At 42.7% G+C, this 18,031-nt stretch overlaps 1 protein-coding gene across 3 annotated transcripts in view; it reads right to left on the reverse strand.

Annotated features, from left to right (window-relative positions):
* The window catches only part of LOC126272656 (ribitol-5-phosphate transferase FKTN-like), a 101,639-nt gene extending 84,991 nt beyond the window's left edge, over positions 1-16,648 (reverse strand). For 2 of the 3 annotated variants that reach the window (XM_049975665.1, XM_049975664.1), the window contains exon 1: positions 16,344-16,632. The gene's annotated coding sequence lies outside the window, so the exon portion shown is untranslated. Of the gene's footprint in view, positions 1-16,343 lie in introns of all 3 variants that reach the window. The other variant, XM_049975663.1, reaches the window with a different exon arrangement.
* Positions 16,649-18,031: the final 1,383 nt, after the last annotated feature.

Below are 18,031 nucleotides of genomic sequence, written 5' to 3' on the forward strand. Positions count from 1 at the left end.
GGCCTTTGAGCTGATAGTCCATGCTGCTGCAAACGTCGTCCAACTGTTCGTGCAGATGGTTGTTGTCTTGCAAACGTCCCCATCTGTTGACTCAGGGATGGAGACGTTGCTACACGATCCATTACAGCCATGCGGATAAGATGCCTGTCATCTCAACTGCTAGTGATACAAGGCCATTGGGATCCAGCACGGCATTCCGTATTACCCTCCTGAACCCACCAATTCCATATTCTGCTAACAGTCATTGGATCTCTACCAACGCGAGCATCAATGTTGTGATACGATATACCACAATCGATACGCTACAATCCGACCTTTATCAAAGTCGGAAATGTGATGGTACGCATTTCTCCTCCTTACACAAGGCATCACAACAATGTTTCACCAGAAAACGCCGGTCAACTGCTGTTTGTGTATGAGAAATCTCTTGGAAACTTTTCTCATGTCAACACGTTGTAGGTGTCGCCACCGGCGCCGACCTTGCCTGAATACTCTGAAAAGCTAATCATTTACATATAACAGCATCTTCTTCCTGTCGGTTAAATTTCGCTTCTGTAGCACGTCATCTTCGTGGCATAGCAATTTCAATGGCCAGTAGTGTAAGATGAAAATAATGCTATAAGATGACTAGTTTTTTGAAGTTTTTGAAAGGGATTGATATGGTGTAAAAAATAAATAAATAAATACATAAAAATAAATGTATGTATAAAGGCAGGGGAAGTGGGCCTGCTAAATGTTTGTAAAATAAGTGCGAAATGTTTTTCCAGTGCCACAGAAGTTGGCAGAAATAACTTGCAATGGATTTTATAATGCTGTACTAAACTTAATGAATGCAATAACTTAAATTTGTGTAAAGTAATAAAGTTTGAATAGCAACTGTTGTGTAATAATTTTGCTGAATGTGGGAGAAAAATTACAAATTTGGGGCTCTTAATGGATAATGACATCTCTTGTAAACTCGTAAAAAATGAATTTATCATGAATATGATACCTCATTTGAATGTCTATAATGTTTGCATTACCTGAAGTTGTCATGTTGAAAAGAAATTGTTTGTGTTACCAAATGCTAATACCTGTTGTAAGTTTCACATTCAAAATAATGAAATATATTTTAAAAAAAACGTGTAAACTACCAGATGTAACAAAATAAGGACTGCCAGGAAATGTATTACAGGGCAGTAAAAAAAAGGGGGGGGGGGGGGGAGGGTCAACCCCAACTGAAATACATCCAGGATGGGCAGTGTGTTAAGTCAAAATAAAGAGATTCATGGGCTGCCAAAAACTACTACAGGCAGTGAAGTAACTTAAGAAAATTAGCATGGGAACCAAAAATAACTGCAGGTTTTGCAGTGTAGTTAACAAAAATGGACTGTCTATTTTAAATTGATGACATTGAAAAACAATACTAGGGTCATGATAAATGTTTTTCTTTACCTATGTGATTAACAAAAACTTGATTTGCTGTTAATGAAGTGTACAGTGTATCTACATCTACATTTATACTCCGCAAGCCACCCAACGGTGTGTGGTGGAGGGCTCTTTACGTGCCACTGTCATTAACTCCCTTTTCTGTTCCAGTCGCGTATGGTTCGCGGGAAGAACGACTGTCTGAAAGCCTCCGTGCGAGCTCGAATCTCTCTAATTTTACATTCGTGATCTCCTCGGGAGGTATAAGTAGGGGGAAGCAATATATTCGATACCTCATCCAGAAACGCCCCCTCTTGAAACCTGGCGAGCAAGCTACGCCGCGATGCAGAGCGCCTCTCTTGCAGAGCCTGCCACTTGAGTTTACTAAACATCTCTGTAACGCTATCAAGGTTACCAAATAACCCTGTCACGAAACGCGCCAATCTTCTTTGGCTCTTCTCAATCTCCTCCGTCAACCCGATCTTGTATGAATCCCACAATGATGAGCAATACTCAAGTATAGGTCGAACGAGTGTTTTGTAAGCCACCTCCTTTGTTGATGGCCTACATTTTCTAAGGACTCTCACAATGAATCTCAACCTGTTACCCGCCTTACCAACAATTAATTTTATATGATCATTCCAATTCAAATCGTTCCGCACGCATACTCCCAGATACTTTACAGAAGTAACTGGTACCAGTGTTTGTTCCGCTATCATATAATCATACAATAAAGGATCCTTCTTTCTATGTATTCGCAATACATTACATTTGTCTATGTTAAGGGTCAGTTGCCACTCCCTGCACCAAGTGCCTATCCGCTGCAGATCTTCCTGCATTTCGCTACAATTTTCTAATGCTGCAACTTCTCTGTATACTACAGCATCATCCGCGAAGAGCCGCATGGAACTTCCGACACTATCTACTAGGTCATTTATATATATTGTGAAAAGCAATGGTCCCATAACACTCCCCTGTAGCACACCAGAAGTTACTTTAACGTCTGTAGACTTCTCTCCATTGATAACAACATGCTGTGTTCTGTTTGCTAAAAACTCTTCAATCCAGCCACACAGCTGGTCTGATATTCCGTAGGCTCTTACTTTGTTTATCAGGCGACAGTGCGGAACTGTATCGAACACCTTCCGGAAATCAAGGAAAATAGCATCTACCTGGGAGCCTGTATCTAATATTTTCTGGGTCTCATGAACAACTAAAACGAGTTGGGTCTCACACGATCGCCGTTTCCAGAATCCGTATTGATTCCTACAGAGTAGATTCTGAGTTTCCAAAAACAACATGATACTCAAGCAAAAAACATGTTCTAAAATTCTACAACAGATCGACGTCAGAGATATAGGTCTATAGTTTTGCCCATCTGCTCGACGACCCTTCTTGAAGACTGGGACTACCTGTGCTGTTTTCCAATCATTTGGAACCTTCCGTTCCTCTAGAGACTTGTGGTACACGGCTGTTAGAAAGGGGGCAAGTTCTTTCGCGTACTCTGTGTAGAATCGAATTGGTATCCCGTCAGGTCCAGTGGACTTTCCTCTGTTGAGTGATTTCAGTTGGTTTTCTATTCCTTGGACACTTATTTCGATGTCAGCCATTTTTTTGTTTGTGCGAGGATTTAGAGAACGAACTGCAGTGTGGTCTTCCTCTGTGAAACAGCTTTGGAAAAAGGTGTTTAGCATTTCAGCTTTACACGTGACATCCTCTGTTTCAATGCCATCATCATCCTGGAGTGTCTGGATATGCTGTTTCAAGCCACTTACTGATTTAACGTAAGACCAGAACTTCCTAGGATTTTCTGTCAAGTCGATACATAGAATTTTACTTTCGAATTCACTGAACGCTTCACGCATAGCCTTCCTTACGCCAACTTTGACATTGTTTAGGTTCTGTTTGTCTGAGAGGTTTTGGCTGCGTTTAAACTTGGAGTGAAGGTCTCTTTGCTTTCGCAGTAGTTTCCTAACTTTGTTGTTGAACCACAGTGGGTTTTTCCCGTCCCTCACAGTTTTACTCGACATGTACCTGTCTAAAATGCATTTTACGATTGCCTTGAACTTTTTCCATAAACATTAAACATTGTCAGTGTCGGAACAGAAATTTTAGCTTTGATCTGTTAGGTAGTCTGAGGTGTGTGTGTGTGTGTGTGTTTGAGGTTTATGGGCGCTAAACAGCGTGGTCATCAGCGCCCAAACGCATAGAAACAGGAACACATGCGGTGAAGGGACGGAGACGGACACCGAACAAGGAGAACAGCTAAAAGACACAGGCCTGACGCAGTTCCAAATGCTCACATACAGAGGCAAAACAAGAGGAGAAGAAACACACTAAAAAGGGAAAGGAAACACAAGGAAAAGAGAACAGATACCGAAGGGAAACAAGGAGGTAATCGTGACTGGCGGACCTCTTACCTAAAAACTGGGTGAACCAGTCACCCAGCAGCACATTAAAACCCTCTCCCTAAAATCCGAGGCAACAGATTGGACAGGACACAAAACCGTAAGACCTTAACCACAGTCGCTGCGTCGTCTTGCAAAATAGAGGGCAAATCCGGTGGCAAAGAAACCACCGCCCTCAGGTCAGAGAATAAAAGACAGTCAAGTAAAATGTGGCGGATAGTAATCTGGACGCCACAAGCACTGCAGATTGGGGGGTCCTCCCGCCGGAGTAAAAAACGATGCATTAAGGGACTGTGCCCAATGCGGAGGCGAGTGAGGAGAACCTCATCCCGCCTATATGACTGGTAGGACGTACGCCATGGTCGCGTAGTGGCCTTTACCAGACGCAGCTTATTGTCAGAAACTGCCAGCCACTCTTCTTCCCATTGATGCATAACACGAAAACGCAAAAGGGAGGTTACAGCATGGAGGGGACGGCACATTCAACAACGTGAGGGAGGGAACATGCATCTTTGGCAGCCACATCTGCCAGTTCGTTTCCCCTAATACCCACGTGCCCCGGCACCCAGCAGAAAGAAACCTCCTTCCCCTGCCGTTTCAGGTGGAGTAGGGCATCATGGATGTTCTGGACGACCGTATCCGCTGGGTACAAGTGTTGCATGGTCTGAAGGGCACTCAGGGAGTCAGAACAGACGAGGAACTTAAGACTGGGAACACATCTCATCTGCTCCATTGCCCGCAAGATTGCAAACAATTCGGCATAGAGGATGGTAAACGTCGCAGGAAGCCATAACTTGATGACTCGATCAGGGAAAACAACAGCACAACCAACAGAGTCCCCCTGTTTAGAGCCATCTGTGAATACAGGTACATGGTCCGGATGCTGGTTTAAAATATCTTAAAATAAGGAGGTAAAAACAAACACCGGAGTGCAGTTCCTCCGGTTCTCCGACAAGTCTAGAAGGATGCTGGGCCTCTGGAGCAACCAGGGAGGCAGGCGAGTAAAACCTTGTCGTTGGGGGGCCACACGCTCCACACCAAGGGACTCAAGCAAATGCTTGGCACGAATCCCAAATGGTCTCGTTGCCCTGGGACGACTGGAAAAGAGACGTTCCATAGGCGGTCGGGCAACGGTAGGGTACGCAGGGGAGGTAGGACAGGCAAGGAAATGACACACCCGTCGCACCATGAGGAGTTTCCGCCGGATGGCGAGCAGCGGTTCCCCTGCCTCAGCACACAGGCTGGGGATGGGACTGGTACGAAAGGCACCAGTGGCCAGCCTGATACCCTCATGGTGTACTGTGTCAAGGATCTTCAGATACGAAGGCCTTGCTGACCCATACATGGTGCAAACATAGTCAAGACGTGATCGGACGAAAGCCCTATAAAACTGCAGCAGACGCGCCCGATCTGCTCCCCAGGACCGATGGCTCAGACACTTCAAAATATTCAGTGCCTTCAGGGCCCGCACCTTGAGGTCTTTAAGGTGAGGCAACCACGACAACTTGGAATCAAAAGTGAGGCCCAGGAACCTCACAGTGTCTCTAAAAGGAAGAACGGTGTCCCTCAGACGCAATTCAGGGGAGGTAAAAAGACGCTGAGAACGATTAAAATGAACACACACAGATTTGTCTGCAGAAAAGGTAAAACCCGTCTTTGCAGTCTATACCTCTAAGCGCTTTATCGTAAGCTGCAACTGCCGACTAGCAGTGACAAGACTAGAGGAAGAACAGAAAACAGCAAAATCGTCCACAAACAAGGAGCATTGGGAAGGACTCCAGATAGTGGACATGATACTGTTAATAGCGACGGCAAAGAGGGTGACACTTAAAACGCTGCCCTGAGGAACACCATTCTCCTGCACGTACAAATCCGATAGCACATTACCAACCCGATACCGAAAGAGGCGGTGAGAAAGAAAGGACCGAATGAAGATGGGGAGACGGCCCACGAAAGCCCCACTCATGGAGTTGATTGAGGATAAGGCGGCGCCAAGTAGTGTCATACGCCTTATTAATGTCAAAGAAGACCCCTAGACAATGCTGGTTACGTAGAAAGGCCTGCTGGATGGCGGCCTGAAGCAGGGTCAAGTTGTCTATAGTGGAACGACATCTCCGAAAGCCACACTGAGAGGGGCTAAGGAGCTGCCTGGTCTCGAGCAGCCAAACCAGGCGGCGATTGACCATGTGTTCCAACGTCTTCCCAACACAGCTCGTCAAAGCAATACTCCGATAACTACTGGGATGCGTTCGGTCCTTCCCTGGTTTGAAAAGGGGAATCAAAATCGCCTCCCTCCACGAGTCAGGGTACGTGCCGGATAACCATATCATATTGAAACAGTTCAGGAGAACTTCCTTGGATGGCAGCAACAGGTGCTGCAGCATGCTGTACCGGATTTGATCATGACCAGGCACAGTATCATGAGCCACAGACAGCGCAGAATCCAGTTCCCACATTGTGAAGGGGCAGTTATAGGGTTCAGAATTTAGAGACCGGAAGTCCAAGTGACCCCTTTCGATGGCAGTGCGGTAGCGGCAGAAATCTGGATCACAGTTAATAGTGGCGGTAGAGTCCGTAAAATGCATGGCCAGTGTCTGGGCAATGTCTCTCGGCGCCGTGAGGAGACATCCCTGATGCAGCAATGCTGTTAAAAGGAAGCTTGCAGAGTTTCCCGGAAATCCTCCTGATGGCTTCCCATACTTTCGTAGAACTAGCGGAGCGAGAGATGGAGTTCAAGAACGATTGCTATGACCGTCGTTTGCTCTCTTTAATCACTCGCCGCGCTCTGGCCCTTGCCACCCAAAAGGCTGCAAGATTGTCAGCTGAGGGACGGCACTTGAAGCGGCGCAGTGCTGCACGGCGGGCGCGGATGGCTGAGCGGCACTCAGTTGTCCACCAAGGGACAGGACGCCTCTTGGGATGACCGGATGACCGTGGGATTGACAGTCCAGCAGCATGGGAGATCACGGCTGTAAAATGGTCTACCCATTCGTGGACGCTGGCACGGTGTTCCAAAACAGCCAGTTGGCTGAAAAGTGTCCAGTCAGCTCTGCAGAGGTGCCACCGGGGCGGCACTGGTAATGCCACAGCCTCATCTAAGAGGCGAATCCAAAGGGGGAAGTGGTCACTAGAATGGACGTCAGCTGCAGCCTCCCACAGAGCAGAATCCGCGAGTGCTGGAGAGCAAAAGGAAAGGTCAATAGCCGATGATGACCCAGAAGAAGTATAGAAATGAGTGGGAGCACCAGACTTGAGAAGGCACAGTTCTTCAGACATCATGACGCTTTCCAGAATGCGACCCCTGGGGCAAGTAGTCGGAGAGCCCCATAAGATATTATGAGCGTTGAAGTCCCCCAGAAGAAGAAATGGGCGGGGGAGTTGGCTAATAAGGTCCGTGAAAGCCTCAGAGTATATCGCATCCGGAGGTGGTAAATAAACTGAACAGACTGTGAGCCTGCGACCCACAAGAATGTCAACTGCAACTGCTTGCAATTCGGTGACGAGAGGGAGCTCAGATGAGGGGTGCATGTCACGGACAAAAACCGCAACAACACCCTTTGCCCCGTCAGATATAGCCCCGTAAGGAGAATCAGTGGTCCGAAAATGTGTCTCTTGGAGACAGAAGCACAAGGGGCACTCTCGTATAAGGAGTTGTAATTCGGCCACATGCGTCCTGAACCCATTCAGGTTCCACTGTAATATGGGAGCCAGTGATCAGGGTGGCTGAACTTTCACCCTGCCTCTATGTTTTGGAGGAGAGACCGTACTGGCCGGAAATTTATTCCTGGGGCAAGAAGATCACCCCGGGTCGACATCAATGTCCATAAGCTCCGATGACGACCCACGGGAGATGTCAGACAGTACGATGGTCTCGTCATCGGACCGACACTGACTAGTCTCCTCAGGTGGCAGAACCTTCATCTTCTGAGGCTTTGTCTTGGGGGGCTTGGAATGCAGAGCCTTGTCAACAGTTGGAGGTTGACTCGCCTGGGCAGAAGGCGCCATATGGGGAGAGGCAGGAAGTACCTCAATGTCAGCAACCACAGCCTTGTCCGATGTAGTGGGGAGAGCCGCAGATTGCAAAACAACCGCAGCAGCACAAGTGCACTGGCAAGCGCAGGTATTAGTGCTAACACTAGCAACCTCCGCTTGCGTAGCAACAGTGGCCAGTTGTACCGGTTTTTTGAGAGTGGAAGCGAAAGATGTTGAAAACACAGGAGGTTGCATGGCCTTAAAGAGCTTCTTGGCCTCACCATAGGGGATGCGCTTAGATGTTTTAATCTCCTGTACCTTCCGTTCTTCGAGATAGATGGGGCAGATCCAGCTCCAGACAGGGTGACTCCCAGAGCAATTCACGCACTTCACAGGCGATGAACAATCGGCTCCGTCATGGGCAGGCTGACCACATTTACCAAAAGTGGCTATCCCATTGCACCCCAATGTAGTATGCCCAAAGCGCTGACATTTAAAACAGCGCATTGGGTTGGGGAAATATGGCCGTACGGGCAAACGTAAGAACCCCGCTTTAACATGCTCTGGGAGTCTCAGGCAACTGAACGTGAGAATAAACGAGTCAGATTTGACGAGGTCCCCATTGACTCGTTTCATAATATGCTGCACATCAACAATTCCTTCGTCAGCCTACTCAGATTTTAACACGTCTATGGGGATATCCACCAAGTCCCTACACGTCACAACACCCTTACTATAATTCAAAGTGGAGTGGAGCTCGGTCTCGACAGCGTACTCTCCTAGACAGGTTGCTTTCCGTAGGGCAGCGACTTGACGGGAACTAGAAGTTTCAACTAACAGAGTCCCATTGCGCAGTCGCTTTACAGATTTCAGTGTTCCTGTAATTCCCTCAAGACCCTTGTGGATGTAAAAGGGAGAAGCCCTCTCAAAGCTACCCTCCTTCCTTTTAATAATCAAAAACACATTCTGGTTAACAGCATGTGCTCCGTTACTACATTCTGTTAAATCTCTAGCAACACCAGGCGCTGGAGGACTCGCAGCGCGTAGCCGCTTTTTCGATGGGGTGTGTTTTCCTACCAGCGGCCCACCCAAGCCACTGGTAGGGGGAAATGTAGAGGTCGAAGGGTCCATTGCGGTCCCACGAGCAGCTAGGGAACTAAAAGTCCGCTCAGACAGAGCCCCGTGTGCCTGAGTAAGCCTTATACAACTGCGGTGTGGCAGGTGCCCCAGAGGTTGCCCGCTTGCGACTGTTCCACCCCAACAGCCATGCATCTTCTAGGCGCGGAGCACACCGAAAGATTGAGGGGTTTTTATAGAGGTTGGCCTTCCTCGCAATCCAGGCGGTCAAGCCAAGATTACCATTCCCCGCAGCACACAACATTTCACCGCCGCGCCGTACGGTGGTCGCTGAAGAATGTCCGGGGGTTACGGTGACAGGACACTGGCGGCGCAGACCAGTCCCCAGCTCAGGACCCCGGGGTCGCCAAACCCGTACTCAGCAAGTGAATGATGAGCCCCTGGGGGAAGGTAGTCTGAAATCTGCCTTCTATTACTCTTGTTAAACAGATAAACCTTCCTCCCTTTTTTTATATTCCTACTAACTTCCATATTCAGGGATGCTGCAACGGCATTATGATCACTGATTCCCTGTTCTGCACTTACAGAGTCGAAAAGTTTGGGTCTGTTTGTTATCAGTAGGTCCAAGATGTTATCTCCACGAGTCGGTTCTCTGTTTAATTGGTAGAGGTAATTTTCGGATAGTGCACTCAGTATAATGTCACTCGATGCTCTGTCCCTACCACCCATCCCAAACATCTGCGTGTCCCAGTCCATATCTGGTAAATTGAATTCTCCACCTAAGACTATAATATGCTGAGAAAATTTATGTGAAATGTATGACGGTTTTGTGTGAATCGTTTTGTATATATTGGCATATTTGGAGTTTTTTTTGTGAGTATTTCAACGTTTTCTGAATAGTGTAAAATGTTCTGTGCTTTTGTTAATGTACGTTCTTGTATGTACATATATGCTTCTCTCTAGAATGCTATACCATTTTTCCAAGTTAAGTAGGTTATATTATATACTGTTTTGCAGAGTAAGGATGAATGGGACTACATATACATGAAATGAATATGTCTGCTGATGTCTTGTTTGATGATGGACTTATTGTTTCATAGATTGAGACTGGATTATCATCTGTGCATGTAGAAATGAATAATACTGTATGTGTCTAGTTTTGAGAATGTTGTGTATAAAGTGTTTGAATTATTAGTGTGTTTATTGTATGCTCATAATATGCAATTATTTATTTATTTATTTAATTTATTTTTAACACAACTTAAGTTGGATGGATAATTTTTTTTTGACAGCCAACACCGTTTAAGTGTTATGGATGTTTCCTTGACGTATCCCTGATGGGAAACCTCAATGAAACATGGGGCTTGTGTAACACCATAATTAAGTCTGTAAATATTTTGTAATGATTAATTCTGTTTAATGTCAAGTATGTATTTTTTTTACTATGTAATGTATTTGACCTACTGTAATGAAGTGAAAAGTTGTGTTAAATTTTTTCTCTTTACCTTTAAACTCTTTGTATTAATTGGAGGAAAATGTTATATAATTATGTGGCTTTTGTGTCTACATGTTAATGTATTTAAATATTAGAATTTTTAAAAGATGTACAAGCTGGTTCATACCTACGGACTTGCACTGTATAAAATGAAAAGCAACAGTATTTCCCATTTGTAACGAAAGTGAGTTGGCTTGCACCAAAATGTGCTTGGTGCAGGCTAAAATGTTGATGTGGCACTCAGTCTGGGTGCCCAGTGAGAGAGCATAGTTAGTCGGCAGCTACCTACTGGATAGTTTTGGTCTGAACAGCAATAGAGTGAGCTGTGTAGGTACCGGGTGAGACTTCCAGTACCTGGCTGCAATAGGCAAAGGCCTCAGATGTGTGTACGGCTATAAAATGGTGCTCTATAAATGAAAAAGGCTCTATTGTTGGAAATGTCGTCGCCAAGAAGAAGATAATAGCACCAATCACATCTAGAGGAGAGACCAGGTAGCAACCATGTACTCGCCACCAACCAATACTGCATCATCACTTCAGCAAAATCTAAGGGGTCAGATTTTTGTCACAGTATGAACCAGTAAATTTAGGTGTTGTTTAATTTGCAATGATTTGGCAAATTATTTTAAACTGTGTGTCCAACCCTTGAATTGGTTCCTCTCATCATATCTCTCAGGATCCATTCCACATAATTACTAACATCCAAGTACCCTGTATGTGAAAAACAATTGAAAATAAGTGATTGTTGGGGTTGCTTAATTCTGAATGCAACAAGATGTATAGAAATACTGTGGGTTTCATTGAAATCCAGGGAGGTAGTTAGTATTGCATTTATGAAAACCTCCATAATGTTTGATATGTTTCTTAATTCGAAGTATTTACGCTTCAAAGATTAAATGCAGTTAATTCTGTCAGTGAAAATTACTGGTTGTGCTAATAACAAAAGGAAGCGCGTTATTTTGAGGTTCGTTAGAGTAAAATGCATTTAAAGTCATACTTAAGAACCTGTATGAAATATCACTGGCTTTAACTGTTTTAAAGTCCTGCGAGGTGAGTGAAATTTGAATAAAAGAATAATACCAAAATTTGCACATTACAAATTGTCTCAAAAAGTGTGTTTAGTTTGCTTTACCGCAATGAACAGTTCAAGAGTTCCTAATTTAAAGTGGCTTAAAATAAATAAACCAACTTGAAAAATGAATATATTAATTGCAGTTGAAGTAAATTTTATGTGCTTTGTGTAGTAAAAATTGGAAAGACAGTCTGAGGACCCCACCTATGTCTTTGCCTATAAAAGATAAAGTTACAGTAGGGCCTAATTGCTTTTATTCATAAAAAATAGAAATAAGATTGCTTTATACTGCGTGTAAAAATCCTGTTGCCAGTGACTTCATTATATTTGTACTATATAAAAAGTAACTATTGAAACAGGACCATGTACATGTCCATTTTTGGTTTAGTGGTATCTTTCACAACAATTGATGATGAGATAATTTATATATAACAAAGTATTACTGTCGAGAAGAGATAAAGTGTCAATTGTTCCTGTGAGAGCTTGCACATACTATTTATGACTGCTAGTATTTACTGTATCACTATCTTATTATAGTAGAGTTTCATTGCACTTCTCTGGGAAAGAAGTATTAGTAGCTTTCCTTTAGCAGAATTCAATACATATTATTTAAAAGTAATGTTTCATATTACTATGCCTACTCAGGCTGGTGACCATAATTTATTTCATTTAAATAACCTTCGTTGCTTAAAACATTTTTCCAAATTTCAATCTTTAGCTTTCTGGTTTCTACTGTTATATTAAATTCAGGTTGAATAATCCAAATCCATTAGGTAACGCACAGTCAATTTTACTTAAATCCTCCCACAGGGTAACATTTACTGCATCGTAATACCATATTTGGTAATACACATTGTATGTTGATATAATACGCGATGCAGTATAGTGTTATAACCTGACAATACAAAACTGATGTTTGATGATAACTTTGAATCCACACTGACCTTAAATAAGAAAGAAGCATTAGTATCATTGAAGCAAGTCGTTACAAAGTTCTTAGGACATAAAAAAGACCCAGAATTTGTTTCTATTACAGCCACAATGTTAAAGAATTTTACAACTTTAGTATGTTTAATGACCTTGAAAGTTCACTTTTTGAACAGTCACCTTGGTTACTAGCCGGACAATATGGGAGATGTTAGTGAGTAGGAAGGAGAGCATTTTCACCAAGACATCAAAGCGATGGAAAAACGCTACCAAGGCTGCTGGAACACCAACATGATGGGGGACTACTGTTGGTCATTTCACCGAGAAGTTCAGTAAGCAACTCATAGTAGAAAAAGTTACACAAGAAGCTCAATGAAAAATGAGAAACAAAATACAAACCAATTCCAGTTGACAACTGAAACCTCTATTAACACATCATTGTTTCAAATAGCTTACTGTAAATACAAACCACGCTTATGTTGTAAAAAAGCATATCATTAATTTCCCCATTTACCATATAGCATCGGATTTTTATACTATATAATAAAAAGCATATTGCTCGAAAGCTATGGGTGATACAAAAAGAAATTAGGCTAGATTTGTATTCAGCTCATTAAAATCTATAAACATCAACTATCAAAGCAAAAAAAGTGTTTAAAAAAATTTTTTTTGTTGGCCTCTGCCATTAATGAGGAGGTATGGAATCAAATTGGGGAGAAAAGGAGTTTGTGGCACAACTTGATGGTTGATAAGCACATCCTTTAACATCAGGAACTATCAATATTGTAGTGGAATGGAGAGTGGGAGTGAGAGAGGGGGAGAAAGAGAGACTGTGTGTGTGTGTGTGTGTGTGTGTGTGTGTGTGTGTGTGTGTGTGTGTCACGAACTAGTGCCCCTTCCAGATGTTAGTCAGTTGTTCCCTGAAGATAGCCCAGTAAGATGAAAACTAGTTTGGAATAAACAAAAACAGTGTTTTTGTTATTCAACCTTAAATGTGGAACTGTCCTACTAAAATGTAACAGAAGAATCCATAAATAGTCTCAGTTTTATCAACATTTAACCCAAGGGGAGCAAATAATACTTTTTCTAATGCTGTATAGATCAACTTAGTAGTAATTTAGATTTGATAGTAATAAGGAATGATTAGTGAAGATATGCCAAGGTATCTAGGAATAGCTTGCACTGAAAAGCGAAATAGAAGGGATAAACTGAAGGCTTGGACATAGATCAGAATGTGCAAATGACATTTCAGAGGATGTTGAGGCCAACTGAAGGGTGCGATTCGAACAGTCTGCTTTGATCCATGACTTAACTGTGTTGATTGATGGCACGCTGCAGAATTTGTTGGTGATCCCTTGCGAGTCATTTGACATTGTGGATAGTGTCTGTCAGGTTGGTACTGGAAGAGTTTGTGGTCGTTCGCTTGTCAAGTACTTTGAAATTGGCTGATGATGCACATTGTGACCAATTTCGCTGTTTTTCTTGTTGATGTTTGGTCATGGGTCAAAGCAGACGGGTGGAATCAGATGCTTCCGTATTTCCTAAAGTGTTACAGGGCTCAAATATCAATCAAACTTTAACATGTGTTCTCCAAAATTTGTATAATGGTTCAACATTAAGAATAAAACCTATTCATGGAACAATCTCTAAAGTTTCCTGTCACTGAGGGTTTGTATCGAGGCTATCATGTGCCATCTATCCTGTTTAGAATATAAACAGTAAAATCAATGAAATAATGCAGAGAAATCGTTAGAGGTATGTGTGAAACCTGCTAGTATAAAACTGAAATGCACAGACAATCAAGTCATGATTGACAACAAAAAGGTCATCAAGAATTATGGCACGGAAACTACAACTAGAGGTAGAGTATAAACAATGGAGCTTGGAGCTTAACATCGAGAGAACAAAATATCTTCCAACAGAGGCAGAACTATCCAGCATGAAAACAAGATACAGAGGAAAATGCGGCTCACAATAGTTAAACATATCTAGGAACAGAATTTGATACCACCTTTAAAGGTGATGATGAAATTACAAAATGAATAACTCAAGCTAGAACACTGATTTCTTGTTTAAACAGAATCTTCAGGAGTAGCAAAACAGGAAAGAAACAGAAACACATTATCCACTGAACTATAATTAAAAGTTGCTTGTTACATGGTGCACAGACATGAAGAGTTACATCTAGAAAGTGGCAATTAATTCGGAGGCCACTGAAATAGATATGTTCGTACGATCACTGGGAATATCCAGAACCAAGAAAACATCTAATGAAGAGTTCGATTATGGATGGATGCAGAAGGGTCTTTCAAACATCTTATAGAATCTAAACAATTAATATACTGTGGCCATGTCCAGTCAATATACAAATCTCCACCAATTTAAGAGATCAATGGCATAATAAAGAATCATGGAGACTAGGCATCAGATAATGCTACTCAGGCTGGTGACCATATTTTATTTCATTTAAGTAACCTTCGTAGCTTAAAACATTTTTCCAAATTTCAATCTTTAGCTTTCTGGTTTCTACTGTTATATTAAATTCAGGTTGAATAATCCAAATCCATTAGGTAACGCACAGTCAATTTTACTTAAATCATCCCAGAGGGTAACATTTACTGCATCGTAATACCATATTTGGTGATACACATTGTATGTTGATATATTATCACTTGCTTACTGTAGACAAGTATGAACTTAAATCTTCTGCTCTATAAACACATTCAGGTAATTTCAGCACTCAAGTGCAGACATTAGATAGCTGGTACATTCAATGAGAGGACTCGACTTGCAATAAAATAACATCCTGCATAGTCTACAGGAAATATGAGTTCAAATCAATCTAGCTCGAAGCCTCAAACTGACATTCCTGTTTGACAATTGGATCAACATGCAAACAAAAGCATAGGGGCATTTGGGAAACTGAAAAAAAAAAAGGATGTGGATAAAAACATGTAAGCCGACACTTGACCACGCAACAAACTTTTTTGTTGCAAAGACTGAAAGACAATCAAGCTGTTACCATATTTTTATAAGGAGCATGTCAGGAATAAACCTGAACAGAACAAGGGCCATTCCTCAACTTGGTTTCAGATGAAGCACGGTTTAAACAGTGTTTGAAAGACTTTTTGATAGACAGCTCCTTCTAAACTCTAGATGAGTATCTCAACAGAAACTGTTACGCCTATTTAAGTAAAAATGTCCATTAGATTTCAGTTTTGACAGCACATGGTCACAAACAGTCAAAATTAGGTATTTTGTGTATGATCAATCTATTAATAGTGCAGCGTGTTCATTCAGTAAATATTAGCTGTTCCAGTGTACCCCATCATATTTATCTATTTCAACAGTCTCCTAACAAATGATCATGGTAGTATTATATTCAAATGTTTTATGTTATACTTTCTGACATGTTCCACACTCACGAGCATCATCTCATTTTTTGGGCCTATGGAACGAATACTGAAAAGGGTGGACCACAGGAAAACCTCAATTTTGCGCGCGTATATGTATGAGACACAAGCAATTAAATTTTCTGCAACATTTCAACTCCCCCGCATCTCTTTTTCACGAGAAAACTGCATACTATACAGAATCAACAGGACCTTCAACTTCAGTGTAGGCTTTTCGTTGGCTATAACGCTTGTACCTTGCGTTAATTTCGTGTAGGGCCTACTTATCTTTGGGACTACAGTCTTTAACAGTTCCCTCTGTTCCATTAGCAACGGGTAGTCGGCTACCGAACTTTCTTCTGACGGAAAAGCATTTCGGAATAAAACAATATACGTAATGGAAAATAACGGTCTAGTGTTACATATGTAAGGGACTATCATTACTAATCGCTATATCTTTAACAAAAGACTGGAACCCTGATTGGCTTTGTGTTGAAGGCATTTAAATATAATTTAACTTCAAATACAGACGAAAATACATACAATACTTATGCTTAAAATTACGCCGAATGACACACAACTCCTTAACATACTTGTACGAATGATCTCATTTTATCTCTTCTCTTGTCTCCAGCTAAAGCACTGTTTTTGTTGATTTACAGTGAGAACACCGTGTGTGGTTAGCCCTCGAAGATACATTATAGTTCTGCTGTCGTAAACTCTCCAAGAAGTACAAATCTATTCTCGAGATAACACATATAATTATTAGCACGTTCCATGGTTTCCCCAGCATTACACATTTGTTACAATACACATACTACAGCACATAACACATCTACATTTCAAAACATTTTCATACTCCCTCCATCCCACTATCACCGATGCTCGATGCTGTCAGATCGAGATATCGACTAGAGATTCCAATTAAATTATATCGTTCAACGACAAAAATTGCAAGATAAGGATACTGAGGAATTTAAATATCATCGAGTTATTTTCTGTGATAACACTCTTATTTTCTGTGTTGTGGGTGCCAGTGTTTCTGGTGTACTGCTCGCTATCGACTCTGCTCTCGCCCTGGTTACAACTTCGGCAGACGCAAACTGACAGGCGACACCAGAGGTCAGGCTAGACCTTAAAAAAAGGCTATTGAGAGGCGGTTGAGGAGCGAGCATCTTGCTCGAGAGGGTTGTTTACTCTGCTAGTGTGAGTTGCTGAAGGTACATTGTGTGGGGCCTGTTGGCGGGCTGCAGTAAAAAGCCGAACACAGTCTTGAGGGGGCAGCTTCCTGAAAAAGAAGCTGTTGGGCACTGTAGATACAACACGGAAGGGATGTGTGCAGCCGTTGTAATTGTGGAAAGATTGAGGCGATCAACTTATTTCTTCGGTGAGAATATCCCCCATTCATGGCCACAAACTTTTGTGTCCTAAAACTTGGCTTTTGTGCTTCCCTGACCTAGTACCAACTATTAATAGTTAGCTACGACATTTCAGACTTGTGATTTACATTTTTTTACTGTGTTAGGGACAAGCGTGATATTTTTGTCTCCGCGTGAGGCTTGATTGGCTGGTAAAGCGAGCCACCGTTTGGAATCATTGTACTCTCTCGAGCATTTAGATCAGTATGGTCCAAAAATTTTGTGTATCATGGCTTATGGGGTAATGTTCCGTTCTGTGTATGTTGCAGTGGTAGCCTGTGCAAATAATTGAGTTACCGTTTTGTACTTCATGGTTTTTCTATTACTGCTGTGTCGTTGTGACAGTTGTGTATGGGTAAGAATGCTGCAGTGTAATATGGTACTTGTGTCTGAGCCGTGCCGGCTCGTATCGATTGATCGATCGTGTCGGCATGGTGTGATCTTTGGGCTCGGTCGTTCGACGTGGCTTTTGGCTGCGGCGGTCGTGGGGGTTTAGAAAGGGGACAGCCGGAGAGCCGCGCGGCGCGTGAGAATCAGAGGCGAGTGTGGTTGAGCAGGCCGGGGCACGACGCAGAGGTTGAGGTGTGTTCGACACGTTTGCAAGACCAAACCTGGCTTGTAGTGTGGGAACTGGACTCGGCCCATTACCCGAATCCAGCCGTGCGGCCCTGATTTGGATCTGTAAAGGATTTTATAAAAGATTTAGCGAGAATTGCTTGTCATGTTTTTGGTGCGCATATTATACTGATCCTTGCTTCCCAAGTATCGGCACTATGACTGGAAACTGTTGTCTTGCCGACCGAAAGGTCCCCTCTATTTAGTGCTGCTTAAATAAACACGTGTTATTGTGTTTGGTTAAAGGT

This window comes from Schistocerca gregaria, chromosome 5, assembly GCF_023897955.1.
Source record: "Schistocerca gregaria isolate iqSchGreg1 chromosome 5, iqSchGreg1.2, whole genome shotgun sequence".
Classification (NCBI taxonomy): Eukaryota; Metazoa; Arthropoda; class Insecta; order Orthoptera; family Acrididae; genus Schistocerca; species Schistocerca gregaria.